At 34.1% G+C, this 19,985-nt stretch overlaps 1 pseudogene; it reads left to right on the top strand.

Annotated features, from left to right (window-relative positions):
* Positions 1–8,051: 8,051 nt before the first annotated feature.
* LOC134476302 (olfactory receptor 4F3/4F16/4F29-like) lies at positions 8,052–11,251 on the top strand (annotated as a pseudogene).
* Positions 11,252–19,985: the final 8,734 nt, after the last annotated feature.

Raw genomic sequence — 19,985 nt, forward strand, 5'->3', positions numbered from 1 at the left:
TCTTACACATCTGATTAATTAACACACAGGATATGAGCATCTGGCAGTTTAGTCACCTTGAGATAAAATTGTTCCTCTTTTCATAGTTTTATAGCCAATTAAAGGAAAGAAGGATTTTTTGGAATTGGACCAAAGTTCACTTGCTATTTAAAGTCTTAACTGTTAGCTACGCTTCTAAGCTAAATCTATAGGCTATAAAGTAAGTGAAGTTTTTGAGACTAGGGTTTGGGGGGTTTGAAGAGAAAAGGGCCAAGAAAAGAAAGCAAATAGTGGGCATTTGAGGTTATTAATGCCCTTCCAGTGCCAGCTGCTGAGCTTCTCCAGGTTGGGTAGAGGGGTGGCTGACACAGTCACCAGCTGTGATGTTTCTCTGACTGAAGCTGTGTGTGTGTGTCAGCATAATTCATAATAGTTATATCTTGGAAATAACATATCTGTCCACTAGTAGGTGCACTGGTAAAGAGAGTACCCACAGTGCAATGTTACTGTTCCATAAAGAAAGATTAACCTGAGTTATTTATAGGAAAATTGGTGCTCTTTGATACCTTAATGTTAAGTAAAATAAATTAGACAAATAAGCTTAAATGTCACAAGATCTTTCTAGCATAAGAAATCTAAAATATATAAATAAATACCAGAATAAAAGGCAGAATCAGAAGTAGGAAGATAGATCCTTTTAAAAGTGAAAGGGTATCAAGTGCTGGAGCAGAAGAAAGAGGTGAGAGAAAGGATGAAATAAAAAATTAAAATGTTTTAGGTATATATACAAACTCCTCCAAAAATGTAAAAAATATGTATTATGAACACGTGCTAATAAATAAAATAAAATTTAAAAAGGTGAAAAGAAAGAAAAGTACAGATGTTCTTCAAAAACTGTGAATTAGAGTTACCATGTTTTCTATTAATTCCATTTCTGGGTATATGTCCAATAGAATTGAAACCAGCATGTTGTGGTTTCAATGTATGCACTTCTATGGTTGTTTTAATATTATTTCCCATCATTAAGACATAGAAGATATATATATATATATATATTCACAGATGAATAAATTATATAGTATACATACATTTATGAAAACAATATCTATGCTACTCTCAAGTTTAACTGCAGCATTTTTCATAAGAATGAACATGTGGAAACAACCTTATTTTACACTAGCTGATGAATGGATAAAAATAGTGTTATTGATTCTCTCCTCTTTCTCCTTTTCTCTGTTTATTTCTAAGTATTTTGGAATTTTTGGATGGTATTATGATTGATATCGTTTACTTGATTTGTTTTTTGGGTAGTTTATTGTTAGTAAATAGGGATGCCACCAAAAGTTATATGTGAATTTTTTATCTGCAACTTTGCTAAATTCACTTTTACTTCTAAAACTTTTTGGTAGAGCTTTATGTCTTTATATTAATAGATCATGCCCTATTTGGGTGAACCTGGAGGACACTATGCTAAGTGAAATGAGCCAAGAACAGAAAGACAAGACAAGCATATGTGCAGACTCTAAAAATGTCAAGCTCATAGAAAGAGAGTTGAGTGGTGGTTGAACAGGAGCTTGGGTGCTGGCAGAGTAATGAGAAAGATTGGCCAAAGAGTGCAACGTTTCAGTTAAATGAAGTTAACAAATTCTGGAGAACAACTTGTACAGCATGCTTACTATTAGTTAGACTAAAATAGAAAGTTGAAAATTGCTAATTGTGTAAATCATAAATATTCTTGCCACAGAATAATGTCAGACATTTAATTTTTTAGTAGATTGTTTAGTCATTTAAAATATATACATATATCATAAAATCAGATTATACATATTAAATACATGTAATTTTTATTTGTTAGCTAAGAAAAAGAAAACAGAAGAAAAATAAACTATAGCAAAATAAACAAAAGAAAATTTTCTAACACTCAAAACCATTCTGGGAAATGACAAGCAGTCTTCTGATCAGCAGAAATTTGCAAATCTCTGATTTCATGTTATTAACAGCTTCTGTATTTTGCTACCATGGGAAAACCTCTAGGGAATATTATTTGAGTCTCTCAATCTGGCAATCCTAGCTCTAGGTAGCATCATTTGGTCACTTTCCTTCAGAGCTGTAGTTAGTTTCTCCTCTTAGTTTGACATTGTGCACTGAGGTGTGTGTGTGTGTGTGTGTGTGTGTGTGTGTGTGTGTGTGTGTGTATTAATGCACAAGATGGGTTGTTATTCTGGAGCAGATCACACTTGAATATTTAGTGATACTATTCTTAATTCACTTGACAAAACAGGTAGGTGAGTGGAGAAAACAATAAAAAATAAGAAGGATGGAGTTTCTCTGCTATAAGGGTACACACAGTTTTAGTGAAATGACAGATTTTAGTTTAGATTACTTTTATTGCTGTCTTAATTGGTGCCTAATAGCACTAGGACTGCTTTGACTTTAATCATCTTTATCTCTTTTTTATCCTTTTCTTAGTCTGTCACATTGATAAATGAGTAATAGTCCCTGACCACTGTTCTTATCATGAATTCCTTACTGCTATATCTTTATGTCTCTTTATTAGTTTAGTCACCTTAAAGTCTAAGTTCAGGAAAAAGGAATCTCATTTTTCTTTTTCATATTATTTTCAAATGTTACCATAGACAATTTCTTTTTTTGAGATTACCTGCACCCTTCTCCATTATTTCAAGGTGCCTTCAATTTACCTTTCTGTTCTGCTCTATATTGTACTTTCTCCTTTAAATGATTCCTCAAACTCTCTTTAAACATTGCAATACTTCGCATTGGGTAACCCAAGTTTAGTACCATATTTTCCATTTTGTTTTGTACAATCACAGCTATATTCATCTCTTTCTATTTAATTCAGGAATTACTGAGTCTGTGACATTTCTGTGACACTGAAAATACTGTGTCTATCAGATATGCATTTAAATGTTGGATAGGTATTGTCTTTCTAAGTACTTAACACAGACTAGGTTCTTAGTAAATTTTAATCAAATAATGAAATAAAAACATAGGATGGAAGAGAAATAAATAGCAGTAGGACTGCTTTGACTTTAACTGATCATTTGCATCTGCATAATCATTTGTATTATTTGATGTGTGTAAACAAATGGTCTTTGCACTTGTATACAACAAGAACTATGTTTAAAGAATGTTTAGTGATGGGTGAATATGATCAACACGTGCTGTAGCATCTATTGAAGTATTTCAATGTGTACTATTAGTATGTACAATTGATGTTTTAATAAAATAGATATTAAAAAATAATGCTAAGTGGACATTGAAAATGGTAGTTTGAAAACAAGATACACATTGTATACTGTTGCCTATATCATCTTCTGTTTTGAGAATAAAATCTTATTTCCTGAGATGCACGTATTTGTAGATTTGCCCGTCATTATTAGGCAAGTTTATACTAGTTTTTAAAAATAAAATGAACAACTACTTTTCAAGATCCCATGATGCCTCCATCCTGATGCAGATATAAATGACCAGCATTATCTGAGGTAGAAATTGAGAGTCTTCAAGAGTTTTTGTCTAAATTTACATAAATTTTCAGCTGTAGGTACAGTGTGAAAAGTGAGAAAATGGCACAGCTAGATTTATTCTTAGAGCTAGAACTCCTCCAAAGCAGGCCCTGCTCAGTGAATTTGTGTCCACATTTAAAAGCAAAATCGTTCTGTGGACAATATCAATGATAAAGTCTTTGAAAACACTGGATACCAGTATAATAAACATGAATCATAACTTAAGCCCACCTTTACTTAATCAGTTAATAGTAATTTACTCAGATATGCTGCTGTATCTAACATATATATATATATATATACACAAACAGTTGGAAGTGAGTACAAGGACATGGAGTTTCCTGACCCTTTATATACATTAGGTACATACCTTGAGAATGTGTTAGACTCTGTTTAGTTATGTGTCACATCTATCATTTTACTAGTACTCACATCTTGTAAGAGAGAAGGGAGTTATTATCTCCTTCCACAAATTAGGAATATGAAGCTCAGAATTAAGGGAATGTCCCATGATCACAGAGTAAGCACATGATATTTTCAAAATGTAAGATTTCCAAGTCCAAGACACTCACAGCTCTGCTGTAACATACAAAAGACAGTCAGTGAAACTTTGTGTTTTTAGTCTCTTTTTTCATGAAGAGGAAAGGTGTAAATTTATAGTTTCTGAATTTTCAAGTGTGAGTATTTCATGTGGAAAATATGTTGTGAAGATAAGCTATGGTTTTTGGAGCTTAATTCACTGTAACATTCTACTAGTAGTTGACTGGATGGTGAATCCTAGGTGGAAGACTACTGATGAGCATGCCATAGAAAATAGCTACTATATTAGCAATTTGTGTTTTGCCAGTTGTTTTGTTTGTTAGCAACTCACAGAAGTTACAAATCTCCTGTGTTATGAGCTGAAATTATAAAAAATATTAGCGTGAAATAATTTAGAGTTTTAATTGATTTTTGAGGACATTAAACATTTAGATGCAGGAAAATACAATAACACAGATTATTTTAACTCTTTTATCATTGCTATGTTCTTTCAGAAGAGTACTACAGTAATGAATATACATAAAATATAGTAGCAAAAATGATCTCATTTGTCTACAATTCATTCCTAATACTTAGTCACATTTTATATTAAATTTAGTTATTTTGATTAAACAATTTAGTGCAAAGAATAAAAAATTTGAAAATGCTTATGAGTGGTGTTGAGTTTAACCCAGAAATTATGTCTAATTTTGATGTTTTATTATTCTTTTTCAGATCATTTTTATGGCATCTGTAATTTCTTTTTTACTGAGGGGGGATTTTAAAAAAATTTTATTTAAGGAAAGACTAAACAAAACAGAAAATAGGTAGAGATAATACATAGGTTCAGAGAAAAAAATAAGCAGTAAGCAATCACAAGTTGATGTTTACATATTGTCATTTTAAAAATAGTTGTTCAAGGTACAAGAGTGGAATATGTAAAGTGGGAATTCAAACAGCTAGACTGCAAACAGTTCTGTTCAACTGTCCAACAAAAACTTAGTAACATGGTTGTCAGTCCTATACACTTAAACATACATGCAATTACCCATATCTTCTTTTATGTTTAGATTAAACAAACTAAAGCAGGTTAAAATCATTCTGAACAAAGAATAATAGTATTGCTGGATTTCACATCATGACACTGTAATCAGCACTGGGTACTGTAGTGCCTTTTTAAAAAAAATTAATTTAAAGAAAGACTAAACAAAATAGAAAATGAGTAGAAATAATACATAATTTCAAAGAAAAAATAAACAGTAAAAAATCACTAGTTGATGATTACATATTGTCTTCTTATAAATAGTTATTCAAGATACTAAAGTGGAGTACATGAAGTGGGGATTCAAACAGTGAGATTGCAACCAGTTCCATTCAACTATCCATCAAAAACTTAGAAATACAGTTATCAATCCTATACACTTAAACATACATTCAGTTATCCATATCTTCAATTATGTTGACATTGAATAAACCCAAGCAGTCTAATATCACTCTGAACAAAGAATAATACTATTGCTGGGTTTCATATTATGGCACTCCAGGATCAGCAGTGGGTATTTTAGTGTCTTTTTCTTCAAAGTATCTGTTCATTTCATCATGTGTCATAGGATCAGTTCTCACAAACTGTTTATAGATTCTACACATTCATGAGTCTTAACATGTATTTCTAGCCTTTCTATATTAGAGGGAGAAACAAAACAAAGCAAGGCAAAACAAAATATATTCCTATAAACACACAAAACAAAATAAACATATAAGACCATTGTACAAAGTGTTCTACCATGGTTCCTATGTTGTCTCTTGTCTCTAATAGAATTGGCTATATCATCAAACATAATATAATTGAATATATCAGTACATAAAAGTATTAATAAAAACACAACTTTGTATATAGTATAGAACTTCAAAAACTGGCAGTTATCAAACCAGAATGTGTATCAGAGTCTTGTCATCTTCAGTGTAGTTGCCTCTCCTCTCAGACTTGATACTATCAAACATATCAGTTTTGAATAAAGTCTTCTCTGCCTCATTTCTGTTATGCTCTTGTTTGCCATCAGTTGTTTGCTTATCTTCATTCTGTTTTCTACTCCATTCATTGAGGCCTCTCTGCCACTGTTCCTGGAATCCTAGTACTTTTCTCTCTATATATAATGCCCTACAGTATTCTCTGTAGACTTGGCTTGGTGGTTGTGAATTTCCCAAGTTCCTCTTTGTCTTGGAAGCAACTTGCTTCTCCATTGATTTCTAGAGACAGTTTAGCAGAATATATCAATCTGGGCTAGAAGTTATTTTCTTTCAGGGCTTGGAATATTTCACTCCAGGCTCTTCTTGACTTGATGGTTTGTGTTGAGAAGTCTGCTGTTATTATGATGGGCATTCCTCTATAGGCTATCTGTTTCTTGTCTCTAACAGTTTTTAATATTTTGTTCTTATATTGAATTTCTGGGATCTTGATTATTATATGCCTGTAGCTCTGTTTTGGTTGTAGGTGGCTGGAGTTCTGTATGCCTCATATATCAGAATATCATTTTCTTTTCCTATGTTTGTGGAGTTTTCCTTAATTATTTCTGTGAATAGCCTTCATAGTTCCTTTATTTGTACCCCAGCTTCTTCACATTCTTTACTCTCACATTCACATTCTTTATTCTCAAGTGATAGATCCTTTTGTCATCTTCTAGCCTTTGTATTGTTACTGCTTGTTTCCTTGTTATTTTTAAAAAGTTTTCCCTTTCATACGCCCACACTGCAAAATTGTCCTCCAGTTTGGATAATCTATCCTTAGTTTCTTTCAAGCTGATTTTCCATAGAGTTTTAATTTCCTGGTGATCTCTTTGAATCTGCTTCATGTATTCTATATCTTTTATATTCTTCATCAAATGATTCTCTTCTTTGAGTTCCTCCCTTCTTCCATTTGTGTCTGCTTGAGGGGTGCTTAGTATCTCTTTAATTAATTTTTTATATCTTGCTTTATTTGGCTAAATATTTCACTTTTGAACTCATCTATGAGGTACTGAATATATCTCTTTATGTCCACTGGTGTTGTGTCTGATATTGCATGTTTGCTGTTCTTGTTCTCCTTTGTATTTACCTGTCCTGGGTCAATGTTCTTAGGGTTGGGAGCTGGGGACTTTTTGTTGTTGCTTCCTCTTCCCATCTTTTTTGCTTCTTCCAGGAGGCCCCAGTTTCTTTCTTTGTTGGTTACAATTCTTCTCAAGCATGCTGGCTAGATGACCCTTCCCAATGCAGTGTGCTAGTGAGTTGCAGACAGGGACAGCGTATGCTGGCCCTTTCTCTCTGGATCAGTCAAGCACTGTGGCCTGCACTGTAAATTGTGTCACCTCCCCTCTAGGTGGTGGCAGCTGGAGCATGGTGGTGGTGGTGGTGACAGCAGCATTGGTGGTTGCAGCAGTGGCAGTGGTGAACTTTGTGCCACCTCCCCTCTGGGTTGGTGGCTGAGGCTGGGTTAGGGGCAGGGACAGGGGCAGCTGTTGGGTACCCAGTCAGTCCCGGGCCAGTGACAGCAGGTCTTACTGGCAGCCCAGAGGCACTGTAGGTGGAGGCTGAAGTGTGGCAGCATGGGAACCAGTCAAGTTGCTGTGAGGTGCACTGCATTTCTTTGCACCACTTCCCTTCCAGGTCAGTCAAGTTGCTTTGGCCTTCACTGTCAGTCAAACTTCTGATATTTCACTGGGTTAGTGTGGTTAGTGTGTGCCACCACTGTAGGGACTTGATTTTGAGTCTCAGGCAGGTCACATGACCCAGGCCTAGCTCACTCCACCAATCACATTCTGGAAGGGAGCAATTGACTGAAGTTGCTGCTGCCCCTTGTCCTTGCCAGTCTTGCCTGGTCCCAGAATGTCGTCCACCGGAGCCCCCTATTTATGAAATGGCTCCACTCCCATCACTCACCACAGGTCGATGTAGGCACCCTGCCAACTTTCCCTTTGGCTTGCCGGCCCCCAAATTCAACCCCGAAGCGGCAGGACCTCGGATAGTTCGGCAAGTCACGGCAGGACCTCCTCAACCATGGTGGGACCTCGTCAAGCCACAGCAGGATCTTGGCAAGTCATGGCAGGACCTCAGCAAGCTGTGACGGGACTGCATCGGGACCTCGGATGGTCGGCAAGTCACCTTAATTTCTTCTTGGGATGAGAGAATTCATTTCCTTCTGTTTGGGGCTCCCCACTCTGTATTATGTTGAATTCTAAGTTGATTACCTCAGAGAGCCTGTGTGGCCAGTTGTTATCTATCTGCCATCTTGCTCCTCCAAGGGTGGCATCTGTAATTTCTGAATCAGGAGTCCAGATGTTTGGGTTTTGGTGTCCACTACTGCCACAAATGTGAATATGAGCAATTAGGTTTGCATTTTTGAGTCTTCATTTTTTGACAGAATTAATGGTGAAGTTATCCAAAGACATTTCTTGGGTTGAAGTTGTATCATTGCATTGGGTGTTTCTGCTTTGCCATACAAAAATGTCAGTGTCCTTTTATCAGTGAATATTTCAGCCTGATTAGTAGCATGGCAGTCTCCATCCATTCATTCACTGTCTTCCTCACCCTATTCCCTCCATTTCATCTGGTTTTCCATTCTGAACAGTAGGAGTGGTTCGTCTTCTCATCCCAGGCTCACAGGTTTCCAATAACTGAAGAAAAGAGAATGTGTTCCTCTAGGCTGTGGATGATGGGCTCAGGAAATGATGGCAAAGCCACTGAAGTTAGCTGAGTATGGAAATGCTCAGCCCTCTGGTGGTCAGGCAGAGTTGGAATCAGGACACAGTGAGTATTTCCAAAGAGTTGGAGGCATAGGATATGTTAAATTGTATGAAGCTATTAGCTAGGTGAGCATTTTTGTAATAAAATTCTTCATATTTATGAAGTTGTGCCTTCACAAGGAGAAGAATGTCAGTAAACCTGTTCTTCAGCATCTCATTATCTTCTAAAGTAATCTTCAGGAATTCATTTTTAGGGTTTATCATCTGCATTAAACTGATCATGGTGAGTATTTGGAACCCTCAAAATGAAACTCTTTCTGCCCTTTCCACCTCATTCATCAGAAGCAAACACACTTTGGATGTGATAAAAACCAAGTAGAAAATTCTGGTCTATGTCACTGAGGTTTGTAACTCTGATCATTTTATAATGAGCTAAAGTCATGATAAAAAATTATCTTGGGAATACAAAATACCTGGGTGGATTTCAGATATAATCAGCATGATGACACAAAGTATCAAAGCAGATTACAATGAAGCATTGAGTACTTTTAAAAAAAATAATTCTATTGGTACATGGCTGATACACATAATGATCACATTTATCATAGGAAATTTTACCTCTGTATAATATACCTTGATTCTGAATACTTCAAAGAGAGGTACCACTGACCAGAAAGGAAATGGGTGCATGTGAGACAATGACAAAGAGCAACTTAATAGCTTATTGTTTACAAGTACAGTGCTAACCATATGTATTTTAAGATATAAGGATGAATTGAAAATATACTTTGCATCTTACATAGGTACATAGACATGTGCTTTGGCAGAAAACAGGGTAAAAATCCTAAATATTTTAACATTTGTTAGGTTTGGAGAGAAATCTTGTAGCTCCAGGTGCAAGCTACAGTGAATATGTTGAGTTCTATGATCGGGAAAGGGATTGGTATGATCTTGATAGAACTTGTGAAAAAAAGGAAGACTGTGGATAAGTTGAGGATATTTTAGGAAGTGAAAAAGTTGATAACAAAATGATAAGTATTGTAAGAATCCATTTAGATGAAGTATATGAACCCAATAAATTATTTCTGGAAGAAGATGGTAGTAACTCAAATTTAAAAAATGGGAAAAAGGATCTTTGCTTGAAGTTGCTTCATTGACATAGAGCCTCAAATTATAAAAAAAGCTTTGAAGATCTGCTTCAGAACAATATGAATATACTTATATCAGTGCGTGGTACATTTAAAATGGTTAAAATGGAGAATTTGTGTCACTTTTTTATCACAGTTTTTAAAATGAGAAGATTTAGAAGATAAGTAAATTCTCTGAAACATGATGAAAATAAATGCACATTCTTTGATAAAGTGCATAATGCTTTTTCTTCTCTTTTATGTAGGTTGAATGTTTAAAATTTTAGTTTCCTTTACCTTAATCTCATTCTACATAGTATTCTTTCATTCTTTTCTCTGTATTTCTAGCTTATTTTCATATTTCGAAGAACTCTGACTCTTAGATGATGATGTATCCATCAGTCGTAGTTACCTTTCACTCCATCTTTGTAAATTTTATGGAAAAGTGGGTATGAAAAGGAGCATAAAATAAAAATGAAATGAGTCTAGATAGGGATAAATATGGGAGATAAATATGAATAGATGCTTAATTTGTCCTTGTACACCTCTGAATTACTTTTCTTTTGTACTCTTCATTTGCAAATACTGCACAATTTCTTGCTTCTAGCAAAATAATAAGATTTTAGTCATAGTTCTAAGTATAATATTTGCTCCACGGTGATGCTTTCATGATCATAACATTATTACTGTTATTAGCATTGTTATTCAGGATGTGTGAAAAATTGAAATAACAAGTAATTATCATTCATAAAATAACTAATATGACTATAATTCTTAATAGTCCTATCTTCTCTGTTGCTTTAGATCTCATTGGATTGGTTGGAGGCTCATAGGCTGGATCACTGGATGGAGGGAACCACTCTGTGGTGTCTGAGATTGTGTTTCTGGGACTCATTCGCTCTTGGGAGATCCAGCTTCTCCTCCTGGTGTTCACCTCTGTGATCTATGTGGCAAGCGTGATTGGAAACATTCTCCTTGTGTTTTCTGTGACCACTGACCCTCACTTACACTCCCTCATGTACTTCCTTCTGGTTTGCCTCTCCATTGACTTGGGAGCCTGCTTTGTCACTTCCCCCAAGATGATCTGTGACCTTTTTAAAAAGTGCAAGGTCATATCCTTTGGGGACTGCATCACTCAGATCTTCTTCATTCACATGATTGGTGGTGTAGAGATGGTGCTGCTCATGGCCATGGCCTTTGATGGATACGTGCCCATTTGAAGACCTCTGCACTACCTGACCATTATGAACCCATGGATATGCATTTTGTTTCTGGCGGCTGCCTGGGCCTTGGCATTATTCACTCTCTGTTCCAACTGACCTTGCTTATTAATTTACCCTTCTGTGATGGACAGAAGTCTAGTCATCTATACATTGGACAGATGTGACAGATGTATAGTCTGTCCATCTGGTAGAAGGAAGATTTAAAAAAATAAAACCTTAATTCAAAATTTACATTAATGTGTTATAACAAATATGTAGCAGTTATATTAATCCTTTCATAGCTGGACTGTTGCCTTCCTTTATCTGTCTGGATAGTTTATTAGTACCTTTCATATTATTTATACTTTTACTTATAATCTGTCTCATTTGTTACCATGGTGCTGTTTACCATCATTTATAGTTTTTGCTTTTAATAGTAATAACTCATTTACATTTTTTTACATTAGTTGGGTAATATCCCCTTCTCACCCAAGGTTTTCAGACCTTGCACAATCTGTCAAATTTTACTTTTTTTTTTTTTTGTCTTTTTGAGACAGGGTATCTCTATGTTGTTGTCAAGCTGGCCCTGAGCTCACTTTGTAGCGCAGGCTGTTCTCAAACTCATAACAATCCTCCTGTTCCAGCCTCCTCCGAGTGCTGGGATTGCAGGTGTGAGCCACCATGCCTGGCCAAATTTTACTTTGACTTTGATGATGTTGTTAGATTTCTGCCAGGAAAGTTTCTTTCACATAGATTTCATGTAGATTTTTAGATGTAGACATGAATAATCTAATCTCAAATGAATCAATTCTAGTGTCTCCTGTCTTTGTGTGTTTTATCTTTTTGCTCCCCCTTTCACTACTTTCCCTTAAAAATTGTATCATTTTGTTTGAAATGACAATATCTTCAATCTAAGTGGAGTGAGAATGTGTATATATGAGATAAAAATCGATAGAAGCGATATGACAGACAAAACTGCACTCATACATGGAGACTAGACAACTCTCCTCATTTATAGTATAACATACCCAACAACAGAAAAACACTTTCTTAAATATGCATGGAAAAGATCATATTCTAGAGCATTCCACAAATTTTGCTAAACTTGTATAGTAAAACTAAGTGAAATCATAAGAAATAATTATGATAATAGTATAATTAAATTAAAAATAGCAAAATAACATTTGAAAGATTTCCAATTATCTGAGAATTACACATTTCAAACAAATGTGATCAAAAGATCACATAACTCAAGATCAAAATAAATCTTGTTAATTATAAAATATTTTGAGCTGAAAGAAAATTAAAATTCATCAAATGCATAAAATTCAGATGCAGCAACAATTCTGGTAAAAAGTGAAAACCACAATTTTTTCCTTTTTGGTTTTTGAAGTGGCTTTTCTAGGTAATCAAGGGTGACATTGAGCTCACTATGTAGCACAGGCTGGCCTTGAAATTATTGTCCTTCTGCCTTGCATCCCAGCAATTGACATGGCCAAGTTCCAACCATAAATTCTGACATGAGGAAATGAGACAAACTGTAAATCATTACTTTAGAATTTTATCTTAGTATATTAAGAAGTTAGGTTAAACATATAGCAGAAGAAAAGAAATAATAATGAGAATGGGGGAAATCTTTGAAATAGAAATTTATAATGTAGCAACAATAAACCAAAAAGTGAAATATGATTTTTTAAAATGTGGCTATATAATTAAAACATATCTAACCAGACTAACAGAGAGACAGAGAGAGAAACAGAGACAAAGACAGAGTGACAGATAGACACTATAAAGTTGTCATTAGAAATAGATCTGACTTTGTTGTAACCCAGTTTTAACCATTGCGCCTCATTTTCTGTTCTGTATGCATCTTACTGCCTCCCCCTCCCCTTCCCTTCTTATCTTTCTAGGTTAAGTTTCAATTTCCTGAAAAGGGTAAAAGCCTTAGGTGTCAGTTTCCTGTAACCCCCTCCCCTACCCTCATCTGGCTATTTGTAATAAAATGTGCTGTTCTTTAAAGACATGATTAACCTCAGGACATTACAGAGAGTTCTTTAAGGTCCAGCTGCCGGCTGCAATCTAATTGTGTCAATAGCCATAGCATTCCTGTGGTCTTTTGCTTCATAAGTCACTGCCTTTAGCTGTGAGATGTGTAGTCTCCAAATTGGCTCCTGGAGACTGTGACGCCAGGTCTGGCCTAAAATAAAGCCTTTGCTCCCCAAATTTTAATTTCTTGCTTCCTTTGGTTTTATTCTGGGGTTGGAGCTATCACAACTTCAATTCATACTCCAGAGAAATTCTGAAGATAACAAAGAAACAGTAGAAGTAAATTATTTTGGTGACTTTAGTAATTTAAGTGAAAATTCTGTTTTTTAAAGGCACAAGATACAAGATTAAGTAAATGAGAAATAATCTGATAATCTCACATTAGTTTAGGAGACCAAATTTCTAGTAAGAAACAAATCAAAACAAAAAGAACCCAAATCTTCAAAAGAGAAGCCCAGTAAATGAAAAATTCTATCAAGTATTTAAGAAAGAAATACTACCAATTTTTAGAACGTGGTAAAGGAGAGAATATCTGTCATTCAGCACACAAAACTACCATTATCTTGATTTCAAAAGGATACAAAGATATTATCAGAAAAAAACACAGAATGAAATTCACCATGAACATAACACAAAAATGCTCAATTAAATTTTAACAAATTGGAATATATATACATATATATATATATATATATATATATATATGTCACTTCAGCAGTTGGTAGGGGTAAATAAAAACTGCAAGTGGCTCTGTAGTTAAAAATCAATTAACAGTTTAAAGAAATACAACCACATGATTCCCTAAGTTGTGGTTGAAAGGCATTTGACAAATTAAATATCCATTTATATTGAAAATCCTCTCAGCAAAAAAGAAATAAAAAGGAATTTGCTTATTCTGATTAACAGAATTTACAAAATCTTACAGCTGACATCATATTCAGTGATTTAGGAGTGAGTTCTTCTTATCATTGGCATGGAGGAAATTACTACTTAGTTACTACTCCTAGGTATCATCATACTAGAAATTCTAGCCAGTTCAGTCAGAAAAGTCAAGAAAGAAAACATGGTTTGAAAGGAAGAAATAAAATTGAGTATGGTCTCAAGTTGTATCCATTTACCTTTTTATAGGTAAATAAGTTTATCCTTCTTTGTGGCTGAGGAGTATACATCTTTTTTATACATTCCTCAGTTGATGGACATTTGGATTGTTTCCAGGATTTATCTAATACAAATTTGCTACTATAAAAATGGACACACAAATATCACCGTGGTATGCTGTTTTTAACTCCTGTGGGAATATACCCAGAAGGGGAATCAAATGAGATCCTAAATTTCTGAGAAACCTTCTCACTGATTTCCACAATGATTGTATCAGTCTAACTCCCACTGACAATGGAGTAGGTTCCTTTTCCCTGACATCCCCTCAGGCATTTGTCATTGGCTGATTTCTTGATGATGGCCATTTTTTATGGAATTAGTTGAAATCTTACTGTTGTCTTAATTTGCATCTATTGAATGAAAAGAGATGCTGAACATTTTTTCATACATTCTTTTGCCTTTTGTATTTCTTCATCTCATAAATGTATATTCATCTCAGATGCACATTTTTCATATTTTTTTGCCATTTGTATTTTTTCATCCGAGAAGTGTGTATTCATCCCAGATGCCTATTTTTGAATTTGGTTTTTGAGTTTCAGGGGCCTGATTTTTAAAAATTCTTTATATGTTCTAGATAGAAGTCCTGTATCTGAAGGAAAATTGGCTAATGTTTTTCCCACTCAGTGGCTGTCTTTTCACTTTGTTGATGATTTCTTTTGTTGTGCAAGAGGTTTTTAATAAGATGAGATCCCATTTGCTGATTCTTTGAAGAATTTCCTCTGCAGTCTGGGTTTTGCTCATGAATTCTTTACCTACACTTATATCTTCAAAATTCCTACCTACTTTGTCTACATGTAGAGTTAGTGTTTCTGTTTTAATACTTAGTTATTGGATCCATTTTGACTTTAGTGCATGGCAATAGACATGTATCTAGTCTTAGTCGGGTATATAGAAAGCCAGTTTTTCTAGAACCATTTATTAAGAAGACTTTCTTTCTTATGGTGAACATGGTCAGTCCCTTTATCAAAGATCAGGTGTCTGAGTGTGCTTATAGTTTTGTCTGCATCTTCTAGTCAACTTTTCTGGGCCTCAGGTCTGTTTTTTTGTACCATGCTGATTTTGTCACAGTAACTTTGTAGTATAATTTCAAGTCAGAGATCATGGTGCTTCCTACCCTACTTTTGTTTCCCAGAATTAACTTTGCAATTTTATGTTTTTTCTGTTTCCAAATGAATTTTAAGAATGTTTTTTCCAGTTCCGTGAGGTATGCTAATGATGTTTTGACTGGGATTGTATAAATCTGTATAACAGTTTTGCAAGTATGGCCATTTTAATAATATTGTGTCTTCCTATCCATGAGCAAGAAATAACTTTCTATTTTCTTTCTTTTTTTATTTAAAAAAAGAGCAAAACAGAAAAATGGTAGAAATTATACAGAATTTCAAAAACATTGACATTAAGAAATCATGAGTTGATAAATGGCATATTGTCATCTTAGGAATAGTTATTCAAGTCACAAAATTAAAGCATAATGCCCATCAACCACAGAGTGGAAAAAGATGTGGTACTTTTATACAATGGAATATTACTCAGCTATAAAAAGAATATTGAGGCCTTCATAGGTAAATGGAGGCAAGTTGAGACTATCTTCATGAGTGAAATAAGAATCATATTTGTAAATATCACATTGTCTCTCTGGTGTAAAAAGTAATATAAACTGTAGGAATAGTAAGATCTAAAATTTGTGATACTATTATAAAAAAGAAAGAGAAGGAAAGTGCTCTAAATAATATAACTGCATGTATGTTTAAGTGTGTAAGATAGATAACCATATAACTAAGTTTTTGTTAGATCCGTTTTCTGATATCCTCCTGAATACCCTTTTTCAGAATGCTATAATATTTTAACATATAGATCTTTTGCTTCCTTTCTTAGGTTGATTCCTATGTATTTCATTTTTGTTGGATGCTATTGTGAAGGATATGGTTTCCCTACTTTTGCTCTCAGTAAATATTCAGTATTTTAAATTATGAGTTATTGTTAACTTGATCCATAAATTTAGAAAAATCTTAAAAAAACTTCCAGTACTTTTAAAGGTATAAAAGCCTTACCCTAATATTTTCATGAAAATTTAAATGTGGAATAACTAAAAAACAATTTAAAACGTAAAGCAAATGTGAATTTCACCCTGTGTACACAGTTCATTGTAGCAACAATAAAATATTCCAGAAATAAAGTCATATAAATATATGTAATCACAATTCAACTGAGAATAAGTGATATTTTCAAATACATTATACTAGAACAATTAAACATATTTTTCAAAAACTTAGTTCTTGGCATGTATCTTAACATGCTACACAAAAATTTATTCAAGACATGTTCTAGACCTAAATATGTGACTAAGAATTTGGTGTTGAGCAGTCCTCTGATTTTCTGATATGTATAATTACTTTCATTTTATCCACTTGCAAAAATTTTTCTTGAGATTAATACTAAAGAATTCCATGTCATAAAAAAGGGAAGTTTGGCATAAAAATCTGTTTTCCTGACAGCAGACTTCTGCAGTTTGGCTTCTTTGCTTTAGCAGGTCCCTAAACTAACCATGTGAGTGGACAGGGGCTTTAGAAATCTGAGGCATCTGTTTCTGTCCTTCTGTCTTTCTTCTGCCTGTTAATCCTAAAGGCAGAAGAAATATCCAGTGTTATCTAAAGTATTTTTCCTTTGAGCTTGGTAACTGATATTCATGGCTTTATATTGTGAAACTCACCACTGTGTAAAAGAGCACAAATCTTCTAATGGCCTTTAGGCAGTATTTGATTAGGATTTATATGAGGAAAACTGTTTTATGGGAAGTACATATGATGATAGGAAGCAGGTGTAGACACAAATGTCTTGCCTAAATATAGGTCTTGTCTCCATTCCTTAGAACAATGGAGGATTTAGAATTTGAGGAATAACTGTCTACACTTGAATGCCACTCTTGTACATAGTATTCAGTGTATACCAGTTACCCTTTACTGTATTATGTGGTAGGTACTGAGTTTGATGTTTACATATTTATGCCATCTATTTTCACAGACTTTGCAATGAAGGTATTATTATCTTAGTCTAATTACTTTGTTATAGGCACATGGCAAGTGAGGGGTAAAGCCTATATTAAAAAATGAGAGTGCTTGATTTAAAAGTTCAAGTTATTAATCTTTCTTCTATGATGTATGAAAATCAATTTGAATGTTTTTAATTTTAAGGATTTAGGAAGAGAGAGAGAGATGAAAACGGTTCCTGCAAGTTGGCACAAACTTACTGGAATGTCATTATATTATGGTGATGGACCAAAGTCTTTGGAAATAATGCTACTGTGACTCAGTAGCAGAAACTGACTGGACAGCATGCCCTACTGAGACAGTGGAACAGAATGAAAAGGCAGTGGCAGGAAGTTCATATGCCTATTGTTTGCTCTTCTATCCACACTGTTTTTTGAGTAGTATAGGTGGGGAATTCAAATAAGTAACAAAGAGTTCTATAGTGATCTTTATATGTATATATATCTCATATAAAAATTAATTTTTTCATTTGTTATCATATGTGATTCTTATAGACTCTCTGTACCTTTTAGGGCAGGTAATAGAAGATTTGCTTTTTTTCTCTTTGTTTAAATGCAACACAATGTCAAAGTCAGGAGCAACTATGAATTAGTAAATTAAAGCTAAAAGAGTAATCTTATTTAGGTTTTCTTTCAAAAAACTATGTTTCGAGGAACAAAGACCACCCAATTTTAATACTCTGAATTACTCACCTTCTCTTTTCCTTTTAGGCTTTATTTTTAATTTTATTTTTCTTTATTACTGTGAAAAGTTTACCTAATTTCTTCCTCTTTATCATAGTTCTGATATTTGGAAGAGTCCCTTTTTTCTCTACTCTAGTTTTTCTGTATCTCAGATTATTCTACAGATTTCAGGAAAATGAGTGAAATACTAAAGCGACAACTTAAAGGCTCATATCCAGCAAAAAATACAACATAAAGTAAAGCTTTTTTCCACGTGTATCATTAGTCAAGTCTTATATAAGTTTTAAAAGGAGATATTTTTCCTACGTTTGGCCACTATAATTTCTTAAAGAAGACATATCCTCTTATGCATGTTGAACATGTTGAAAACATGATGTAGAGGAGAGAAGCAAGAGTACTGAAGGTTTTTTACTTTAATGCATGGCCTTTCTGCATAGTTGAGTCACTGATTGAGCTTGTCAACATAGATCTATTCCACTTTCTCCATGTAACTGAGTATATGAATTAGAGACACAGGATAGTAAATACTCAAATTTCTCTTCATCTTCTATGATTTAAGTTATAGTGTGAACATGCTATGTCTCTTTCCTCTGCTCTTCACTCATTAATTCCTACATCACCAGTAATGTATTGGTCCCTTGTGCTCCTTCCATACTCCTGATTTTCTTGTGTTTCCTGCTCTTGAACACGTACAGCACATCTCCATTAAATTCTCATTGGTCTTGCTATTCATTCCACATATATAATATACCACTTTACACTGTGCTTTTGATATGTACAGTTCATGTCCTTTCATCAGTTTTCTTGGTTCTTTGATTTCATAGGAGTTAGAGAACAAACCTTTATGAAGAATCATCAAAAAAATTACGTAAAGAGATTGTGATTTTATTTGACCTTTCAAGATAATACAATTTAGAAAGAATCAAAAGATGAGTTTCTTAGAAACAGAATTTTAATATTTTAACAGTTATAGTTATTAGCTACATAAGCAGAAAAATATAGAGTACACAAATCATAGTAATAAATGATCACTTTCTAAAGTATAATTTACTATTCTACAAGTTAGTCTCTAAATAGATTAACATTTTATGTTATTTGTTGTTAAGTTACTATTTAACAGTATTAGTAATGGATATAGTGTATGAATATTTCTTTTTAGTTTTGGTTTTAATCAGGAAAAATAACTTTTTAAAGATTTAAGTATTGATTTTTCATTTATTATGTTTTTTACTTATTTGTTCATTCTTCTTGATTCTTATTATGATTTGTCATTCTGGAATAAGAATCAAGGAACCTGGGCTCTGGTTGATATTCTGTCAATTGTGAATTTTGGAGACAGTTTACTATTATGAGTCTCTGAATGATGATCAATGAGGAGGAAATGTTCTTTATATATTCCAGGTGCATTGTTATTTTATCATAATAGGGACATAACTTTTCCATCACCAAGGCTTCAGATCTTTTCAGCAATGACTGAATTTTGCTGCTTTCCTTTTCAAGGCCTCATTCCTTCCCCGTGCTCATGAATACCACCAGTCCTGTGCAAACTCACCAGTACCAGTGGTTGTGTTTCCTCCCTACTCTTGGTCATAGGTCTATGGTTATTAAAAGTATGCACTTTATGACTATGGGCTGTTGGCTTAGGAAGAGGCAGTGCAGTCAGTGAGTGTGCAGGAGAATAGAGTGTAAGAGGCCAGTGGTGTGATCAAGGATTGGAGTAAGAACACAAATGTTTCTTCTGTGAGTTTGAGGGTCTAGAATGAATGATGGCATGAGGAAGATGGCTCTTTGTATGAGAAATTCTAGAGCTGTAGTTGCTAAAATGCAGGACATCAACATACCAAAAATAATTAAATTTTACTGAAGATGTGCAGGTAGAACTTTCCACTAGGCAAAACTGATTATGCTGAGTATCCACCTGACATTTAGAAGCATAATTTTGGTCTTTGCTCAATCTTTACTTTGTGCAAAATTATATTATGCAT

Source organism: Cavia porcellus, unplaced genomic scaffold (assembly GCF_034190915.1).
Source record: "Cavia porcellus strain 051 isolate PalLab524CR breed Dunkin Hartley unplaced genomic scaffold, mCavPor4.1 scaffold_6, whole genome shotgun sequence".
Classification (NCBI taxonomy): domain Eukaryota; kingdom Metazoa; phylum Chordata; class Mammalia; order Rodentia; family Caviidae; genus Cavia; species Cavia porcellus.